Source organism: Dendrobates tinctorius, unplaced genomic scaffold (genome assembly GCF_039654945.1).
Source record: "Dendrobates tinctorius isolate UK_male_01 unplaced genomic scaffold, ASM3965494v1 ptg000100l, whole genome shotgun sequence".
NCBI lineage: Eukaryota > Metazoa > Chordata > Amphibia > Anura > Dendrobatidae > Dendrobates > Dendrobates tinctorius.
The window spans coordinates 5,472,632-5,493,301 of NW_027361768.1; the positions used below are offsets into that span (position 1 = coordinate 5,472,632).

At 45.4% G+C, this 20,670-nt stretch overlaps 1 protein-coding gene and 1 long non-coding RNA gene across 2 annotated transcripts in view; one reads left to right on the forward strand and one right to left on the reverse strand.

Moving 5' to 3' along the window:
• Positions 1-15,103, reverse strand: part of LOC141099667 (uncharacterized) — a 57,635-nt gene extending 42,532 nt beyond the window's left edge. The window contains exons 1-2 of the long non-coding RNA XR_012234501.1: positions 14,847-15,103; positions 2,623-2,955 (exon numbers count right to left, since the gene is read on the reverse strand). This is a non-coding gene — a long non-coding RNA (uncharacterized lncRNA). The remainder of the gene's footprint in view (positions 1-2,622; positions 2,956-14,846) is intronic.
• The window catches only part of ANKRD33B (ankyrin repeat domain 33B), a 1,334,158-nt gene that overhangs the window by 772,119 nt on the left and 541,369 nt on the right, over positions 1-20,670 (forward strand). The window lies entirely within an intron of this gene.

Here is a 20,670-nt window from a genome sequence, read left to right on the forward strand (position 1 = left end):
CTGGCTCTCTATTCAATTGCTGTTGTGTCCCAAGTCTTTGGTGAGAGCAGGGCATTTACAGCCTCCTCCTCCTCTGGTATCTGTGGCAGGACCGTTAGTATCCATACCACCGTGGAGACCAGGCTCCAGTCTTTGCGCTCTAGCGGTGATGGAGCTCAACCTTCACCCCACTCCACACGTCTGCACACGTGGACCTCCTCACACTATCTCACTATTCCTTTCTCTTTACCCTCAGAGAGTACTCCGCTCCTCAATCCTGGTTCAGAGTTCCCCCTGGTGGCCCGGAGTGGAACTGTGTTGCATGCATTAGGTTAACTGCTGGAGAGACCCATCACTGCTTCCAAGCCTGGCATTATCCTCCCCTGGAGGAAGGCAAAGCCAATATGGCGACCATACCCCTGGGGGCGTCACACATGCACACCATAGGCAGGCAAGGGAATGTGCCCGTCCTTTCAGTCCGGAGAAATCTTTGGGTTGGTTGAGGAGGCTATCCACGTCAGCTTTCACTAGGTGATCCCTAAAGTTTCTGGGTCTCCTTTTGCATATCAGAGCCGGTGTTTTAAATGCCTCTGTGTGTGGGTATGCTCTTGTTAAGAGAAGCCAATGTTTTTTGATAATGTTGTATATCTTGGGCATAACCGGGTGATGTGTGTGTACAAATGAGACCCGTTCTGCTTTGGAGGTAGGAGTAACTGAGGGTGTAACATTGATAATCCTCTGTTTTTCTCTTTTGAGGATCTATTCAGGGTACTTTCTATCTAGAAATTTACGCGACATTTCGTCAAGGTGGTTAGGTATCAAGTTTTTATCTGAAACTGTTCTTGAGACAAGTTGGAACTTGGAACAGGGTGGGCTGTTTTTCATTACCTTGGAGTGTCAGCTAGAGTAATGTAAGATGTTATTGCAGTGTGTTCGTTTAGTGTAGATGACTGTGGTGAGATTGCCCTCATTGTCCTTAAGCTCAATTGTGTCCAGAATCGAGATTTTAGTTGTATCCAAGTTAAGTGTGAACTGCAATTCAGGTTTCAAAGAGTTTAGATATGTAGAAAAAAAGGAGCAGTGTATCAGGTGTGCCGTTTCATATACAGAATATGTCCTCTATGAACCTGAGCCAGCATTTAGTGTATCTCTTGAAGAGATCTTTGGAATAGATGTAGTCATGTTCAGAAGTATTAGCAGTTCAAAAGCATGTAACAGTTAGGATAGGATGTCGCCACATTAGAGCCTAAGGCTGTACCACAGACTTGTAGAAAAAAAATTGGTCCCCGAACATGAAAACGTTTTTGTGTAGTACTACTGATAAGCAATCTAGACACATTTGTTTAGCGTTGTGGGTAAGGTTGGAGATTTCCAGTAGGTTTTATACAGCATTTAGGCCTAGATCATGTCTGATGGATATGTAAAGGCTGTTAATGTGAAGCATTTGGAGGTAATATCAGTTATTAGGGATGAGCGAGTAGTGAAATACTCGGACTCGCTGTACTCGTTACAAGTAGCTCCTAATACTCGGGTACTTGTAACGAGTAGCGAGTCCAATGTAAGTCTATGGGAAATGCAAGTAATGGGCTGTGTGTGTGCTGGGCGGGGACTGTGCAAAGACTGTGCAGGACTGTGCGGAGACTGTGCGGGGACTGTACAGGACTGTGCTGGGCAGTGTGGGGACTGTGCGGGCTCTGTGCCGTGTATTGCGAGGCGAGTAGTGAAATTTACTCGCCAGGATTTGAGTACCACGAGTACCGCATTACTCGCCGAGTACCGAATCCTAACAAGTATACTTGCTCATCCCTATCCGTTGTCTGTCTTATGGTGTTGAGGAAATGTCCCGTGTCAAGAATGAAAGACCAGGTGTTTTGATGAGTGGAGTGAAGATAGTATAGAATCTGTGGATGCTTCGATTGGTCGGCCCATGGGGTTGGTTCAGGATTTATGGATTTTTGTTAAAACATAAAAGACTGGGGTAACTGGGTGTGGATTGGTAAGAAAGGTGGTGGTTTTCTGCTCATTGGTGTTGAGGGAGATATTTATGGAATATGTATTCTATTTTGATCCTGATTGTGGTTGTGGGGTCATGGAGAATTTTTTTATAGGTCTGTATATCAGAAAGTTGGCATGTAATCTCAGTGATGTAATCGGCTTGGTTCATGATGACAATTGCCCTGCCCTTGTCAGCCAGTTTAATGATTATGTGTACATTATTTCTAAGGGAATCAATGGCTTGTTTCTCAACTGGTGCTATATTGCTACTAGTGAGGAAGGAGCCCTTCTAGCATTTATCTAGGATCTGATCTATATTCCTGTGTATGATGTCTATACAGGTGCCGGATGTATGGTTGCTGCATGGTGGATTAAAGGCACTGGTATTATGGAGCCCCAGTGGGGAGATGGATTGTTCAGGAGCAGAAAGGTCCCTGACTAGAGAGGCTCTGTTCTGAGTAACATCCTGTTGTAGTCCGAAGTGAGTCTTCAGACGAATATTACGAAAAAGGCACTGGAGGTCTTGTTCCAGCCTTAATTTATCCCAGGAGGGAGTAGGGCAGAAGGAGAGGCCGCATTGGAGCACTGTTAGTTCCACCGTGCTCAATGTGTACGATGATATGTGGACCACCAAGTTTGGGGCCTTACCTGAGATCTTGTCGTCGTGCGATCACCGGTGTATACGGTTACGAGTGGCCCTCCGTGTCAGTCTCCTCATGTAGGTCGTATGCTGCCCCTCAGCAGCTATTGCCTTGCTAAAAAAATCCCCTTGGTCTGTGGGCCTGTAGAGCCATCACCGTCAGTGCTGAATGATCCTTGTCTTGCGCCATAGTACGTACACCACAGATCTGAACATGACGATTTGTTCCATTTGTAGTCTAGTTCCTATAGGTAGTCTTCGTAATCCCTCTGGAACTTAGTTCTTATTCTCTCTTGTAGGGATGCTATGCTTTGATGAATTAGAATGATGAGTACAGAACACTGTAAAAAACATATATCAGTTAATGAGTGCATGGAAAAAAAACAGCAACAAGGGTTACAATTTATAATGCAATAATCCCTGCCTGTCATACACTATTCCTACTACCACACCTCACCATAGACAAATTGCAGATTAGAGTTATATTATAGAATATAGAAGGGATTTGTAGCAGACCTCAAATTTTCTTTTTCTTGTACATAGCAGCAAGAAACTGTGGAGTAACGCAAGTAACATTGCCAGCTTTGATGAATATCTGAGCACAGATGTCTGTAAAAAACATGAATCTGTCAATGAGTGTATGGAAAAAAACAGCAGCAAGGCAATAATCCCTGACTAGATGCCTGTCATATGCTATACCTAGTGCCACACCTCACCCTACACCAAATGCAGATGAAAGTGGTATTATTATGACAGAACAGAATCTATTTGAATTAGCACTGAAAAAGCAATTAGTTTAATGAAGCAGCACCAAGGACTGCTATTTCATCAACCCTGCTGGGGAATATAGTAGAGCATTTTGCATCTACTCAGCCTGATATTGAAGACACCATGATCTTCTGTACTTCCTGTACAAACTCTCCTGTCCTGGCTGTGAAATATTGTATGCCTATATGATGACCAACTGACAGCCCACAATAAGGCACTGGTACTGGATGATTTACTAATAGAGCCCATCAGCTCTTTTGGTTTCAAAACATGTTCCCTCAACTAGTAGGTTGATCCACAGAAAAGCATTTTTTCCCATTACTAAGGAGTGGGTCTCCTAAACAGGTAAATCGCATGCACTAAGTGCAAGGGGTGCCAAAAATTAGAAGGAGGCACTCCAATACCCCTTTGAAGACACATAATGGAGGGTCAGAAAACATTTGTTTCCCATTATTAAGGAGTGGGTATCCTAGACTGGTTATGCCCATGCACAAAGTGCATGGGCTGAAAAACATTTACCCCTGGGGGTTATACATATAACTATAAACGAATGTTCAAGGTAAGCCTCAAAAATTGTTAATGTGGATATCATAAGCACCCTTAAAAAATTTATAGCAAGGGTAGCATGGTCACCCTTTTGATATGATGGTGGAGGAGAAGGAGGAGAACGAGACAAAAATACAAAATCCTGAAGCATACACCCATGTTTCGGTGGGAAGGGATGCATTCGAATAGACCAGGAAAAAACAACAACACTGGATTTGAGTTTATATTCTGCTGCTGTCATCTAGTGGGGTACAGAAGTCTGGCCTAATCCAGCTCTTGTTCATTTTGATAAGAGTCAGCTGGTCAGCATTTTCAGTTGCCAGGTGGATGCGCCTATCGGATATAATACTCCAGGCAGCATTAAAACCCACTCTGATGAAATGCTAGTGGCAGGGCATTTCAGGTTCTCCAAGGCGTAGAGAGACATTTCATGTGACGTGTCTGGCTTGCATACCCAGTAGTTGTAAGGCACAGTTGAATCATATAGGACGCTGGTATGGTCAGCAAGATACTTCTTCAGCATCTTCCATAAGTTTTCCCACCTCGTCAGAGTACCCATGGCATCAGATTCTGGGCGTTCAGAGGGTCTGAGAAAACTGTTCTACACCTTTGAGTGTGTTTCCCTGCCTTTGCTGCATCTGGTGTGTCTCTCCTTAGTCTCCACTCCTTGTTTGTCCATGGAACTGTGACCTCTGCTGCCAGCATTGTCAGATGGGAATATTTTTATTAATTCTTCAACTAGGGCCTTCTGGTACTGCAACATTTTATTAGACCTCTCCACCACAAGAAGGAGAGATGTAAAGGGTCTAGAAGGGTGACTAATCAGTAATTAGTGTTGGCCAAAATGCATACAACTCGAGGGTCACAGGGAAGGCAGCGGAATATAAACTCAGCAATGTGTGCCAGACTGCCAAAAGCCAAGAATTCCCTGTCCCCACCTCCTCGCCTTCAGGCAATCCACACTGAACAGACAGGATGAAGGTGGTGTGGGTAATACCATCTAAATTGCAAGTAACACACTCTTGTTCCTACATCACACTCAATCTGCGTTAAGAAGACAAAAATCAGGTTGAGTTGTGTCGCATTACACAGTATAGTTTCTTGCTCCATCTCAACTTGCTCTGCCTGCAAAGTCTCATCTTTAATTGTGAGCAGCGAGCATTTCAGCAGACAGAGAAGCGAGATAGTGACGCTGATTATTTTGTCATCGCTGCTCACTATTTTGGTCGAGTCCTAAAAGTTTTGGAGTACCGCACAGATGTCAGATATCCATGCTTACTCATGAGCCCTTATGTGCAGAGGCTGACTGGAATACTGACATGTATGATGTAGCTGGTATTCAACTACTGCCTTCTGCTGCTCACAAAGCCTTGCCAACATATGTAAGATTGACTTTCAATGCGTGGTGACATCACACACCAGTCGGAGAGCAGGAAGTTGCAAACATTGCTGCAGCACTGCCGACTTGCGGAAATGGGCACACATGTGGCATACTTTCACAAGTATAAGGATAAAAAAATACATATTTTGGTGCACCGCGTTATATAAATAATTACGGTATATGTATGAAATAGGGGTGCAACCAAGTAGTCAAACGAAGCTATGGTTAAAGAAGTGAAAAAAGTACTACCGGAAAAACGCACACCACAGAAAAATATATATGAAAAATATAAATAACAATTTTATTGGCACACAGTACAATTAACCCCTTCATGACCCAGCCTATTTTGACCTTAATGACCTGGCCATTTTTTGCAATTCTGACCAATCTCCCTTTATGAGGTAATAACTCAGGAACGCTTCAACGTATCCTAGCGATTCCGAGATTGTGTTTTCGTGACATATTGGGCTTCATGTTAGTGGTAAATTTAGGTAGATAATTTTTGCCTTTATTTGTGAAAAATAACAGAAATTTGGCAAAAATGTTGAAAATTTTGCAATTTTGAATTTTTATTCTGTTAAACCAGAGAGTTATGTGACACAAAATAGTTAATAAATAACATTTCCCACATGTCTACTTTACATCAGCACAATTTTGGAAACATTTTTTCTTGTTAGGAAGTTATAAGGGTTAAAAGTTGACCAGCGATTTCTCATTTTTACAACAAAATTTACAAAACCATTTTTTTTAGGGACCACCTCACATTTGAAGTCACTTTGAGGGGTCTATATGGCAGAAAATACCCAAAAGTGACACCATTCTAAAAACTGCACCCCTCATGCTACTCAAAACTACATTCAAGAAGATTATTAACCCTTCAGGTGCTTCACAGGAACTAAAGCAACGTGGAAGGAAAAAATGGACGTTTTAATTTTTCCAAAAAAATTTTCTTTTAGCATCAGTTTTTTCATTTTCACATGCGTAACAGGATAAAATGGATACTAAAATTTGTTGGGCAATTTCTCCTGAGTACACCGATACCTCATATGTGGTCTTAAACCACTGTTTGGGCGCATGGCAGGGCTCAGAAGGGAAGGAGCGCGATTTGACTTTTTGAATGGAAAACGGAGATTAGACCTACCAGTAATGTTATTTCCAGGAGTCCATCCTGAAAGCACCATGGGGTTGTCCTTTCATCCTTACAGGGACAGGAAATGCACGAGAGGTTAAAGGTCCCCTCCCCTCTCCACACTCCAGTGATTTTTCCAAGTACCACACTAGTATGGATGTAATTAATATTTATTGAGATTTTAGTACAAGCATAGTAACTCAAATACAAATCATCGGGAGGGAACTACCAGTGCTGTCAGGATGGACTCCTGGAAATAACATTACCGGTAGGTCTAATCTCTGTTTTCCAGGAAGTCCTATCCTGACAGCACCATGGGGGAATACCAATGTAAGAATTCGCTTAGGGTGGGACTACAGCTTGCAACACCTTACGACCAAAGGTCATCTGACTGGCTGTTAACGTGTCCAATTTGTAATGTCTACAGAAAGTGTTTAGTGTAGACCAGGTGGTGGCCCTGCATATCTGTTCTACTGAGGTCCATGCCCTCTCTGCCCATGATGTTGCCATTGCCCTGGTGGAATGGGTTCTAAGCCCCTCTGGTATGGGTAACCCTCTTGCTTCATATTCAGAGGCGATGACTGATGTTATCCATCTTGCTAGGGTGTGTGTAGATGCAGCCCTACCCCTATTCTTACCCCCATACTGAACAAACAGTCTTGTGTCCTGTCACCACTCCTGCGTGACCTCTAGATAGTGTGTGACTTCTCGTCTGACGTCCAATAAGTGAAAGTTTATCTTTATCATTTTTCGGAGATGGGCAGAATGAGGGTAGGACTATCTCCTGGTTTAAGTTCTGGGGAGATACTACCTTAGGGAGGAAACCTGGGTTTAGTCTTAGTTTTATGCGGTCCTCAAAGATCTGCATGTAGGGATTCTGGACTGACAGGGCCCTGATTTCTCCCAGCCGCTTGGCTGAGGTGATGGCTACCAGAAATATGTTTTTTTGTGTGAGCCTTGTGATGTCTATTTCGGATATTGGCTCGTAAGGCGGACTGCATAAGGCGTTAAGTACCAGATTTAGCTCCCACGGGGGAACGGTTTTCCTTAATGTGGGTCTTAATTTTTGGATGGCTTTTGTGAACCGCGCTATCCATGGATGAGAGGCTAAAGAGACATTAAAGAAAGTATTCAGGGCTGCTATCTGGACTTTCAACGTGCTTGGAGTTAGGCCTTTACTAAATCCTGCCTGCAGGAAGGCAAGGATCTAAGGGATATTCGTGCAAGATTGATCTATGGGGGTACTACCACTTTCTGAGCAGAACTTCCTCCAAATTTTCCGATATATAGCCCTCGTAACGGGTTTACGGCTAGCCTGCAACGTTGCAATCACCTGGTCGGATAGGCCTCTGGATTTTAAGATGTCCCTCTCAGGATCCATGCTGCCAGCTGAGAGTTTTCCGGATGTGGGTGCAGAACTGGGCCCTGGGACAGGAGATCTTCTGCCATCAGCTAGTGGATTGGTCCCTCCAGAGCCATTTTCTTCAGGCGAGGGAACCGACTTAGCTTGGGCCAGATTGGTATGAATAGCATCACCTGTGCTCTGTCTTCCTGAGAACCCTCAGAATCATAGCGATAGGGGGAAAACCGTACAGCAGATCCTTTCTCCAGCTTTGGCTTAGGGCGTCGACTCCTTCTGGATGGTCTGCTGGGTTGAGGGAGTAGAAACTCCTTAGTTTGGCGTTCTTCCTTGTCGCGTAAAGATTGAGTTGGGGGGTTCCCCACCGGTGACATAGCTCTCCGAAGATTTCTTCCTTTAGTTCCCACTCGGTGGCTCGGACTTCCTGTCTGCTTAGATAGTCTGCCATGCTGTTTTGGGTGCCCTCTAGGTGTACTGCTGACAAGGAACGAACATTGTTTTCTGCCCAGGTGAGGATGCGGGTTGCTAGGTCCTGCAGTTTCCTGTGTCTTGGGCCTCCTTGATGCCATAGGAAGGCTACTGTAGTCATGTTGTCTGACATTTTTATGTATCGATCCTGTAGCTCTGCGCTGCTTCGTTTTCGCATCTCCCACACTGCTTGAAGCTCTCTGTAATTTGAGGACTGCATGCTGATGTTCCTGGGGCATGTTCCCTGCAGGTACCTTCCTTCCAGATGGGCTCCCCATCCTTCTCTGCTGGCGTCCGTGACTATCGTTACGGATGGTGATAGGATCCAAGGCACCCCCTGGCTGACTTTTCTGTGACTGATCCACCATCTTAGCGATGCTTTCAAGGCTGGGGACGGCCGAATCTTCTTGTCCAGGGAGGACTGCCATCTGTCCCATTTTGTTAAGATCTCCCTTTGTAGGCTTCTTGTATGGGCACCACCTTACACATGCGGTCAGGGTACCCAGGATCTTCTGATGGATATCTGATCCCGCCATAGCTGACGAACCTTGTCCCTGATGAGTTTCTTTTTCTCCTTTGGTAGAAATGAAATTTTTCTCCTGGAATCCAGCATGACTCCCAGGAATTTCTTCTGGGTACTGGGCTGCAGGTTCAATTTCTGCTTGTTCAGGATCCAACCTAGGCTTTCGAGCGTGGTTACCACCGAGACTAGTTGCTGTTTTAACTTCTCCGATGACTGGGATATTACCAGGAAGTAGTCTAGGTAAGGCACGATGATTATGTCGTTCTACCTCAAGTGTGCCACCATCTCGGCGACCAGCTTCGTAAATACTCGAGGTGCTGAAGCCAAGCCGAAGGGAAGAGCCTGAAACTGAAAGTGGCAGAACCCGCTTCCTTTTTTTAATGCAAAGCGCAGGAACTTCTGAGAGTGAGGGTGGATGGGAACGTGGTAATACGCGCTTTTTAGATCTATTGTACACATAGCTGCGTTCCGGTCTATAGCAGGGTGGTGGTCTTTAGAGACTCCATTCGGAATCTCTTGTATCGGAACCACCGATTTAGTGGTTTTAGGTTTATGATAGTGCGACTTTCTCCTAATGGTTTTTTTTTTTACAGTGAAGAGTGTTGAATAGTGGCCCTGCCCCCTTTCCTTTTCTGGGACTGGAACTACTACCCCTGATTTTAGCAGGTCTTTTATGTCTGCCCATATAAGGGTCCTGGACTGAGGATTTGCTACGACAAACTGTGCTGGGGGTGGCTCTGTCAATTCGAAGGTATAGCCCTGGGAGATCGTATTAAGGATCCACCGGTTTTGGGAGATGAGCTCCCATGCCCCCGCAAAGTGTCTGAGGCGACCCCCTACCGGTATGGCGTCATTGTCTCCTGCTCCTGGAGCGAGATGCAGGAGCCCTACTTTTCCCCCCTTTTGTGTACTCCCAGCGAGGAGATTTTCTCTTCCCTCTATATTCCTGCCTCTGGTTGGATCGGGGCCACTGAAAAGGAAATGATCTTTTTGGTTTTTCCTCCGGAAGACCTTTATTGTCATCTGAGGCATTCTGCAGGATTTTATCTAAGGCTGGCCCAAATACCTTCCCACCCGAGAAGGGTATGGCACACAACCTATTCTTAGACTGATAGTCCCCTGACCAGGTCTTTATCCAAATTGCTCGACGAGCCACATTGGATAAAGAATTATTTCTGGCCGTGAACCGTATGGATTCGGCAGAGGCATCCGCCAAGAATCCCATTGCGATTTTCAACAAGGGAAGGCTATAGGTGCATGGATCTGGCGACCGATGTGGCAGCTATATTTGTCTTCATAACCGCCACCAAGGCCTCCCAAGCCCTTTTCAAGAGCACATTGGCCTTTTTGTCCATGGGCTCCTTGAGGCTGGAGGAATCTTCAAAGGGAATCAGTCTTTTTTGACACCCTGACCACTGGGGTGTCAATTTTAGGCACCTCATCCCAGGTGATGATGTCTTCCTGGCTAAACGGCAGCCTAAGTTTAAAGTCTCGGGGTATGACTAGTCGTTTCTCGGCGTCCTCCCATTCCTCCAGAATCATCGAACGGATATGGTCATTAACTGGAAAGACCTGACGGATCCTTGCTCTCAGTCCTCCGAACATTTCTTCCTGGATGGATCTAGTCTTTGGGGCCTCCTCGATCTGCATGGTGTTTCTCATGGTGCTGAGAAGCTCATCCGAGGAAAAGAGGTATCTTTTCCCCATATCCAGGGGATCTCCTCGTCCGACGACCGATCGGACTCCGGCCTTGGCCTCTTAGCCTGAGGCTGGCTGGAAGACTGAATAGGTAGCAGTCCAGAGATAGATGCCTAGACCTCCTCTCTGACCATTGTGCGCATCTCTGCAAACAAAGAGGCCTGTTCGCCTCTGATGACCTTCAGGGTGCACTCCTCACATAGGGGTTTCTTCCATGACCCCGGTGGTTTAATGGAGCATATGGGGCATTTGGGTCACCTGGAGGTCGATGCTGTGGCTGCTGGCGCTGTCTTTTCCTGCAAGCAGAGGAGTTTTATTAAGCTCCGGCCTTTTGGCCAATACAGCCCCCCCAGGGTCCTACTCATGGACGCTGGCTGCTTGGGCTGCGCGGCGTTCTCCATGGTGGGGGCAAGAACCGTGTCTTCCGTCCGGTCGCCCACCTCCCTGGTTTTATCCTACCTTGATTCTGCCGTTGAGCCGCCTGTCTGCTGCGCTGATGCGCCTGTCATGGCACTGCCGGAAGCTGTCATCAGACGCCCGGAGGTGATGCGGCAGCCGGCGTCTCCTGCGTCTCTGGCTGATGCATCGGGAGCCGAGAGCCCCACTGAGGGGAAGCGGCTCCGAGTCCCGAAGCAGCGCTCCACGGGACACTAGGCGGAGAACCCCCCTTAGGGGGGTGCTGCCCCGGGCCATCCGGCTGGAGGTTCTGGAGTTTGGATCTCGCTATTCCCGGTAAGCTTTCCTGGATGCCGCGCTTCTGCGGCGCTCTCGTGCCTGTCCTTACAGGGACAGGAAAAACACTGGAGTGTGGAGAGGACCTTTAACCTCTCGCGCATTTCCTGTCCCTGTGAGGATGAAAGGACAACCCCATAGTGCTGTCAGGATAGGACGTCCTGGAAAATATGCTTGAATATTTAGCGGTTGCCATGTCGCGTTTGGAGAGCCACTGTGTGCCTAAACATTGGAGCTCCCCCACAAGTTACCCCATTTCGGAATTTAGACCCTCCAAGGAACTTATCTAGATGCATAGCTCTGAGCACTTTGAACCCCCAGGTGTTTCACAAATTGATCCGTAAAAAAAAAAAAAAAAAAAAAAGTACTTTTTTTTCACAAATTTTATTTAGCCTCAGTTTTTTCATTTTCACATGGGCAACAGGATAAAATGTATCCTAAAATTTGTTGGGCAATTTCCCCTGAGTACATCGATACCTCATATGTGGTCATAAACCACTGTTTGGGCGCACAGCAGGGCTCGGAAGAGAAGGAGCGCCATTTGACTTTTTGATTGGAAAATTAGCTACAATCTTTAGCGCACACCATGTCGCGTTTGGAGAGCCCCTGAGTGCCTAAACATTGGATCTCCCCCACAAGTGACCCCATTTTGGAAACTAGACCCCCGAAGGAACTTATCTAGATGTGTGGTGAGCACTTTGAACCCCCAAGTGCTTCACAGAAGTTTATAACGCAGAGCAGTGAAAGTAAAAAATCATTTTGTTTTCGCTCAAAAATGATTTTTTTAGCCCACTATTTTTTATTTTCACAAGGCTAACAGGAGAAATTGAACCACATAAGTTGTTGTGCAATTTGTCCTGAGTACACAGATACCCCATATGTGGGGGGGAACCACTGTTTGGGATCATGGGAGAGCTCAGAAGGGAAGGAGCGCCATTTTGGAATGCAGACTTTGATGGAATGTTCTGCGGGCGTCATGTTGCGTTTGCAGAGCCCCTGATGTGCCTAAACAGTAGAAACCCCCACAAGTGACCCCATTTTGGAAACTAGACCCCCACAAGGAAGTTATCTAGATGTGTAGTGAGCACTCTGAACCCCCAAGTGCTTCACAGAAGTATATAAACACAGAGCCATGGAAAAAAATTATTTTTTTTCCTCAAAAATGATTTTTTAGCCCGCTATTTTTTATTTTCCCAAGGATAACAGGATAAATTGGACCCCAAAAGTTGTTGTCCAGTTTGTCCTGAGTACGCTGGTACCCCATATGTGGGGGAGAACCACTGTTTCGGCGCACAGGAGGGCTCAGAAGGGAAGGAGCGTCATTTGACTTTTTGAATGGAAAATTAGCTCCAATCGTTAGCAGACACTATGTCGTGTTTGCAGAGCCCCTGTGTGCGTAAACTTTGGAGCTCCCCCACAAATGACCCCATTTTGGAAACTAGACCCCCTAAGGAACTTTTCTAGATGCATAGTGAGCACTTTGAACCCCCAGGTGCTTCACAGAAGTTTATAACACAGAGCCGTGAAGATAAAAATATTTTTTTTTCCTCAAAAAATGATTTTTAGTCCACTATTTTTTATTTTCACAAGGGTAACAGGATAAATTGGACCACAAAAGTTGTTGTCCAGCTTGTCCTGAGTACGCCTGTACCCCATGTGTGGGGGGGACCACTGTTTGGGCACACATTGGGGCTCGGAAGGGAAGTAGTGACGTTTTGAAATGCCGACTTGATGGAATGGTCTGTGGGCGTCATGTTACGTTTGCAGAGCCCCTGATGTACCTAAACAGTGCAAACCCCCCACAGATGCCCCCATTTTGGAAACTAGACCACCCAAGGTACTAATCTATATGTGAGGTGAGCACTTTGAACCCCCAAGTGCTTCACAGAAGTTTATAACGCAGAGCCGTGAAAATAAAAAATCATTTTTTTTTCCACAAAAATAATTCTTTTAGCCCCCATTTTTTATTTTCCGAAGGGTAACTTGAGAAATTATACCCCAAAGTTGTTGTGCAATTTTTTTTTTTGAGTACGCTGATACCCCATAAGTGGGGGTAAACCACTGTTTGGGCACATGTCGGGGCTCGGAAAGGAGGGAGCACTGTTTGACTTTTTGAACACAAAATTGGCTGGAATAAATGGTGGAGTCATGTCACGTTTGGAGACCCCGTGATGTGCCTAAACAGTGAAAACCCCTCAATTCTAACCCCAACCCTAACCCCAACACACCCCTAACCCTAACCCCAACTCTAACCCTAACCACAAGCCTAACCGTAATCCCAACCCTAACCCACCCCTAACCCTAATCCCAATCCCTACCCTAACCCTAATCCCAACCCTAACCCTAATCCCAACCCTAACCCTAATGGAAAAATAAAAAAAAATATTTTCTTTATTTTATTATTTGTCCCTACCTAGGGGGGTGGTGATTTACTTTTTTTTATTTTGATCACTGTGAAAGTTTATCATAGTGATCAAAATAAATGAATGAATCTGCAGCGCTGCAGATTCGATTCGGCGCACTGCGCATGCGCCCGCCATCTTCCAAGACGGTGGCACCCATGATGCTGGACGGCAGGACAGCTAGCGGGAGTTCGGAGGCACCATGGAGGGTGAGAGGGGTAATCGGAGGGCGGGGGGAGTGGAGGGAAGGCGGGGGGGCAGATTATGACGTCGGCTGCCGATCGGTGCCGTCAGTCGGTGTGGGGGGGGGTCGGGTCTCGGTCTCCAGCCATGTCCGATGCTATTTCAGCATCGGCCATGGCTTGATTGTAATATTTCACCAAATTTCATTGGTGAAATATTACAATCGCTCTGATTGGCTGTTAAAAGTGAAACTGCCAATCAGAGCGATCGTAGGCACGTGGGGGCTAAGCCACGCTGCCTGGGGTTAACTATGAAGGGTCCTTTGTGTGCGGGTCAGGTGACCTTTCAGTGACCCCGGTCACCCGACCCACAGGGGGGCAATCAATTCATGACGCCACATAGGCGTCATGGGTCATATTGGCACGACTTTTCATGATGCCTGCGTAGCGTCAAAGGTCGGGAAGAGGTTAAAACACACTTAAAACCATAGAACTGTGTCCACAGAGAAAAATTAATAACCCACATGCATGAGAGTAGATAATAAATTACCCTCAACTAACCCCTCTCCTAGTGGCTCATGAGGCTAAAGCAATACATATAAATATAACCTGTACAATAGGACCTGGAAAGCTCGATAGAATAATAATCACAAAGGGAGAATAACCCCAAGGGGAGAGCAAAGAAAAATATATATATGGACCGTCTCACAAGTCTAATAACCGATGGACAATATGAACCCAGAAGGGAAGCTCAAACAATGCAAACACATGCAAAAAAAAAGCCCCAATGTCAGCATATTACCAGAAGAGGGTCAGAAATCTAAGTGGACAGCGGACATAACCCCACACGTATCGCCCCCTCAAGTGAGGCTTCGTCAGGGGAAGTGAGACACATTATGGCCAATCGCCCTTAAATACAGTGAAAGTAATTATTTAGCGCATCTTTATGGAACTAAAACCAGTTCTGAAACTATCTACTGGCTAACACGGTACAAAGATATACGGTACATCTTTCCTGTATCAGTAATTATTTAATAACCCACCCGTGTGTAGCACGCCAGCAGCCCAGGGTCAGGATACCACGAGAAGTAACACACATGACTGCTGTAATCACAGTAGGTGTAGCAGGAAACCCATGTCACGTGGGGCATGAAGACGTCATTGTGGATAAACTGCACATGGGCATTCTGAACAGCAGAAGCAATGAAGTGTGAGAGCTCCTGCATAAACACAGGAAGCATGGAGTCAGTGTGCCTGTGCAGAGTAGTTTGCCACAGCACCTGTATGAGATGGCAGGGAGAGGAGGCCCCCTTGTGTATCCAAAGTGAACTGCGCATGACTGCACAAGATAAGCCAAAGGGGTGAGGGAATCAGCCCGGCTTTAATATAAAAATGCAGGACGTCAAAGTGCCTGCATGTGATAAACCGCAGGCCCCAATATGCCTACGTGAAGTTGAGCACAGGCAGATCTCCCCAATGGGAAAAAGGGCAGAGAGTTGCAGCTGGGTGGACAGATGCTGGCATGGCATAAGTATAGGGACTTAACCCCTTCTGTACCAAGGTATAATGCATTAAATAGCAGATGGCCACCAAAGTGACCAAACCTATATAATATGAGAAGGTTCTAGCCGTGCCAAGTATGGCTGTGTGCACACGCTGCGGATTAGGTGCGGCTTCATCCGCGCAGATTTTGTAAAATCCGCAGGTGAAACCGCAGGTCAAAAGACCTGCGGATTGCTCTGCGGTTTTGCCCTGCGGTTTTTCATCTCCTCAATGGAGGAGATGGCAAACCGCAGCAGAATCCGCAGAAAGAATTGACATGTCAATTCTTTCTGCGGATTGAAAACCGCAGATAATTCAGCGCGGAAAATTCTGCACCGTCTGCATTGTGGTTTTTGATTCCCATAGGGAATCATGGTACTGTACACCGCAGCAAAATCCGCAGCTTGTGCACACAGCCTTAAAGCATGCGATGTCGATAAGCCTGCAAAATAAATAAAGAAATAAATATAACGCAGGCACTCCACCCAAATGCGGCGAAAAATATCAAATGAAAAAACAATCACCACCGGGCACAATAGCGCCATCTGGAAACAAAACAAAAAAAAAAAACCATATCAGAAGAAATAAAGTGCACAGATGATGGTAAACCCACAAATGTGGTAAAAAGATCACAATAATAATAATAAATTTTATTTCTATAGCGCCGACATATTCCGCAGCACTTTACATTTCAGAGGAGACTTGTACTTAGGATACTAGTCACATATAATCTTAAAGCCGTACACCATACATGAACATACATGTGCATACAACCCCCAGGGGAAGGCAACCATACCTATCATGCACAGATGAATCACGCATGCAATAAAAAAGACACAAGTTTGTGGAATCACAGGCAGATCTGGATTTATAAATGCTTCAAGTAAATTTTATTATTACCGTATAATTAACAAGTTACCATAAACATCACGATATTAGTATAAATATACATATTTAATATGAATATAAATAATGTACAAAGCACAAAAAAAAGCCCTGAAAGGCACATTTGAAAATTCGCCCATGAATGACAGAAAATGGCCCTGAAAGAGCCATTCATACTGACCCACAATGGAATACCCCCTGTGCAAAACATCCTAAGGAATCCATATGGAAAAATATGCATGTATGCGTCCCCATAAACCAATGAGGACCCCTAAGCCCCATGAGCCAATCTACAACCCCTACCCCACCATAGAATGAGCCATAGAAGAAATCCCCACATGTATAGTGTGAGCCAACAAGGGCCTATAAACCACAAGTAGAAACAATAGCTGATAACAATGTGAAGTGAAAAAGACATCGCCAATGATATCCCATCATCAATACCAAGAAGGGGCAGGAGCTCCCAAGCAAGATTTCACCAATATATTGATCAGAATGTCCAAAAATGAATTAGAAGCCATGAAACCGGATTAAAGAATCAAGTCCCAAATGAGGTGTTTCATCTGTGCATGTAAGGTATGGCTGCCTTCCCCTGGGGGTTGTATGCACATGTATGTTCATATATGGTGTACGGCTTTAAGTTTATATGTGACTAGCATCCTAAGTGTGATCTTTTTACCACATTTGTGGGTTTACCATCATCTGTGCACTTTATCTCTTCTGATATGTGTTTTGTTTTTTTTCTAGATGGCGCTATTGTGCCCGGTGGTGATTGTTTTTTCATTTGATATTTTTCGCCGCATTTGGGTGGAGTGCCTGCATTATATTTATTTATTTATTTATTTTGCAGGCTTATCGACATCGCATGCTTTAACTTGGCACGGCTAGAACCTTCTCATATTATATAGTTTTGGTCACTTTGGTGGCCATCTGCTATTTAATGCATTAAACATTGGCACAGAAGGGGTTAAGTCCCTATACTTATGCCATGCCAGCATCTGTCCACCCAGCTGCAACTCTCTGCCCTTTTTCCCGTTGGGGAGATCTGCCTGTGTTCAACTTCACGTAGGCATATTGGGGCCTGCGGATTATCACATGCAGGCATTTTGATGTCCTACATTCTTAGGGTGTGTGCACACGCTGCGGATTCTGCTGCAGATCCACTGCGGTTTTGGCCCTGCGGATCCGCAGCAGAATTAGCTGCGTTGCACAGTACCTTTATAGCCTATGGGAATTGAAAACCGCTGTGCAGACGCTGCGGAATTTTCCGTGCGGATTTGCTGCGGTTTTCAATCAGCAGAAAGAAATGACATGTCAATTCTTTCTGCAGATTCCGCTGCGTTTTACCATCTCCTCCATTGTAGAGATGATAAACTGCAGGGCAAAACCGCAGATAAACCGCAGGTCTTTTGACCTGCGGATTTATCTGCGGATTTTGCAAAATCCGCACGGATCATTCCGCAGCAAAATCCGCAGCGTGTGCACACACCCTTAGGCTGTGTGCACACGATGCAGATATCCAGCGGATCCGCAGCAGATTTTACCGCACAGAAACATTGCATATCCACATTGTGATATACAGTAGCATTTAAATCAATGGAAAAAAAAAACGCTGTGCAGACGCTGCAGATTTTTCCGCGCGGTTTTCCTGCGGTACAAAATCCGCAGCATGTCACTTCTTTTGTGCGGTCTTCAAATCCGCAGGGGGAAAACCGCAGTGGAAAACTGCACAAAAACCGCAGGAAAAATGCAGGTCATTTGACGTGCGGATTTCTTCAATTCTGCGCGGAAAAATCCGCAAAGCAAAAAAGTACGTGTGCACTCAGCCTTATATTAAAGCCGGGCTGATTCCCTCACCCCTTTGGCTTATCTTGTGCAGTCATGCGCAGTTCACTTTGGATACACAAGGGGGCCTCCTCTCCCTGCCATCTCACACAGGTGCTGTGGCAATCTGCTCTGCACAGGCACACTGACTCCATGCTTCCTGTGTTTATGCAGGAGCTCTCACACTTCATTGCTTCTGCTGTTCAGAATGGCCATGTGCAGTTTATCCTAATTGTTTATGCACAATAACGTCTTCATGCCCCACGTGACATGGGTTTCCTGCTACACCTACTGTGATTACAGCAGTCATGTGTGTTACTTCTGGTGGTATCCTGACCCTGGGCTGCTGGCGTGCTACACATCGGTGGGTTATTAAATAATTACTTTCACTGTATTTAAGGTCGATTGGCCATAATGTGTCTCACTTCCCCTGACGAAGCCTCACTTGAGGGGGCGATATGTGTGGGGTTATGTCAGCTGTCCACTTAGATTTCTGACCCTCTTCTGGTAATATGCTGACACTGGGGCTTTTTTTTTCTATGTGTTTGCATTGTTTGAGCTTTCCTTCTGGGTTCATATAGTCCATCGGTTATTAGACTGGTGAGACGGTCCATATATATATTTTTCTTTGCTCTCCATTATTATTCTCCCTTTGGGATTATTATTCTATCAAGCCTTCCAGGTCCTGTTGGACAGGTTATATTTATAATGTATTGCTTTAGCCTCATGAGTAGTGTTGAGCATTCCGATACTGCAAATATCGGGTATCGGCCGATATTCGCTTTATCGGAATTCCGATATCGAGTACCGATATTTTTTCAATATCGAATACCGGAATTGGAAGTTCCCATAATGCAATGAGCCACTGTTGTTGCTGTGATTGGCTGCTGAAATGATGTCATCATGATGCGTGGTCTGTGCGCATCATGATGCGCGGTCTGTGCGGCCTGCAGGGCGGTCTGTGCGGGCCTGCCGGGGGGTCTGTGCCGGCTGCTGGCGGTCTGTACGGGCCTGCTGGGGGTCTGTGTGTGTGCGCAGGCATCGTCCGTTGGGACTACAAGTCCCATCGGGCGTTGCCTGCTACAATGACAGTGATTGACACATTAGCCAATGATGGGACAGTAGTAGTCCCATCATCCGGCTAATGTGTTGAATGTATAAAAAAGAAAAAACATACATACATACTACATTCATACATATACTACATTCATACATACAACATCCATAAAACATGCTACAGATATACTACATGCATACATATATACTACATTCATACAGCATACATACATGAAACATGCTACAGATATACTACATTCATACAGCATACATACATACATACAACATACATAAAACATGCTACAGCTATACTACATACAATACATTCATATAATACATACTCACCATTACTTGTCACTTTGATTCCCGAAGCCAGTGTCATCTGTGAAAAAAATATGAAAAAAAACAAACCATCAAATACTCCCTGATCAGCAGAAATCCACAAGTGAGTGTCCCACGCCGATCTCCCGTGGAGAACAGCAGCATCAGCTGATGCGACCGTTCTCTAAGGGCTCCAGGAATCCAATGATGGGAGGTAAGTATCCTTCCGCACAGTATTCCTCCGCCACTGTAAAAAAAAAAAAAAAAAAAATAGTCCCTAGTCTCACTTTTGGCATTGCTGTGTGAGAAAGTTCCCAAGCTTTTGCCATAAAGTGAGACTAGGGACTATGTACTCTGTTATATGTACTGTATGTGGTATGTATGTGTTTTTTTTTGTTTTTTTTTATTTCAACACATTAGCCGGATGATGGGACTTCTACTGTCCCATCATTGGCTAATGTGTCAATCACTGTCATTGTGGCAGGCATCGCCCGATGGGACTTGTAGTCCCATCGGACGATGTCTGCAAACACACACAGACCCCCGGCAGGCCCGTACAGACCACTGGCAGCTGGCACAGACCCCCGTTAGGCCTGTACAGACCCCCGAGGAGCCCGCCCACAGACACGCACAGTGTCCGCCCACGCACCGCCCACACTCTTCCCCCCTCCCGAACTTGATGTACAAAGAAAGAAAGGGTTTTTTCTAAATCTGATATTTCTGTCCCATTGACTTGAATTGGACTTCCGGTATCGGAATCGGCGATACCCGATACTTTTTGTGTATCGGGCCGATCCAATCTGATCCGATATTTCTGGATATCAGATGGTATCGCTCAACACTACTCATGAGCCACTAGGAGAGGGGTTAGTTGAGGGTCATTTATTATCTACTCTCATGCATGTGGGTTGTTGTTGTATTAATTTTTCTCTGTGGACACAGTTCTATGGTTTTAAGTGTGTTTTAATTGTATTGAGTGCCAATAAAATTGTTGTGGTTTATATTTTTCATGTGCATTTTTCTGGTGGTGCTTTTTTCTCTTCTTTAATCGTACTTTCACAAGTAGCTCAAGCGGATGTGGGTAAGTTTTGAGAAACCGCTGAACCACTAAGTTGAGCACATGTGCCAGGCATGGTGTTAAGGGCTGGCGGAATGCACCAAATAATAAAGATGGTATGAGGTGTGTTTGCAACCCGGGGTCCACCGTGCAGAGATGGAAACCTGCTGCTTAGTAATGGC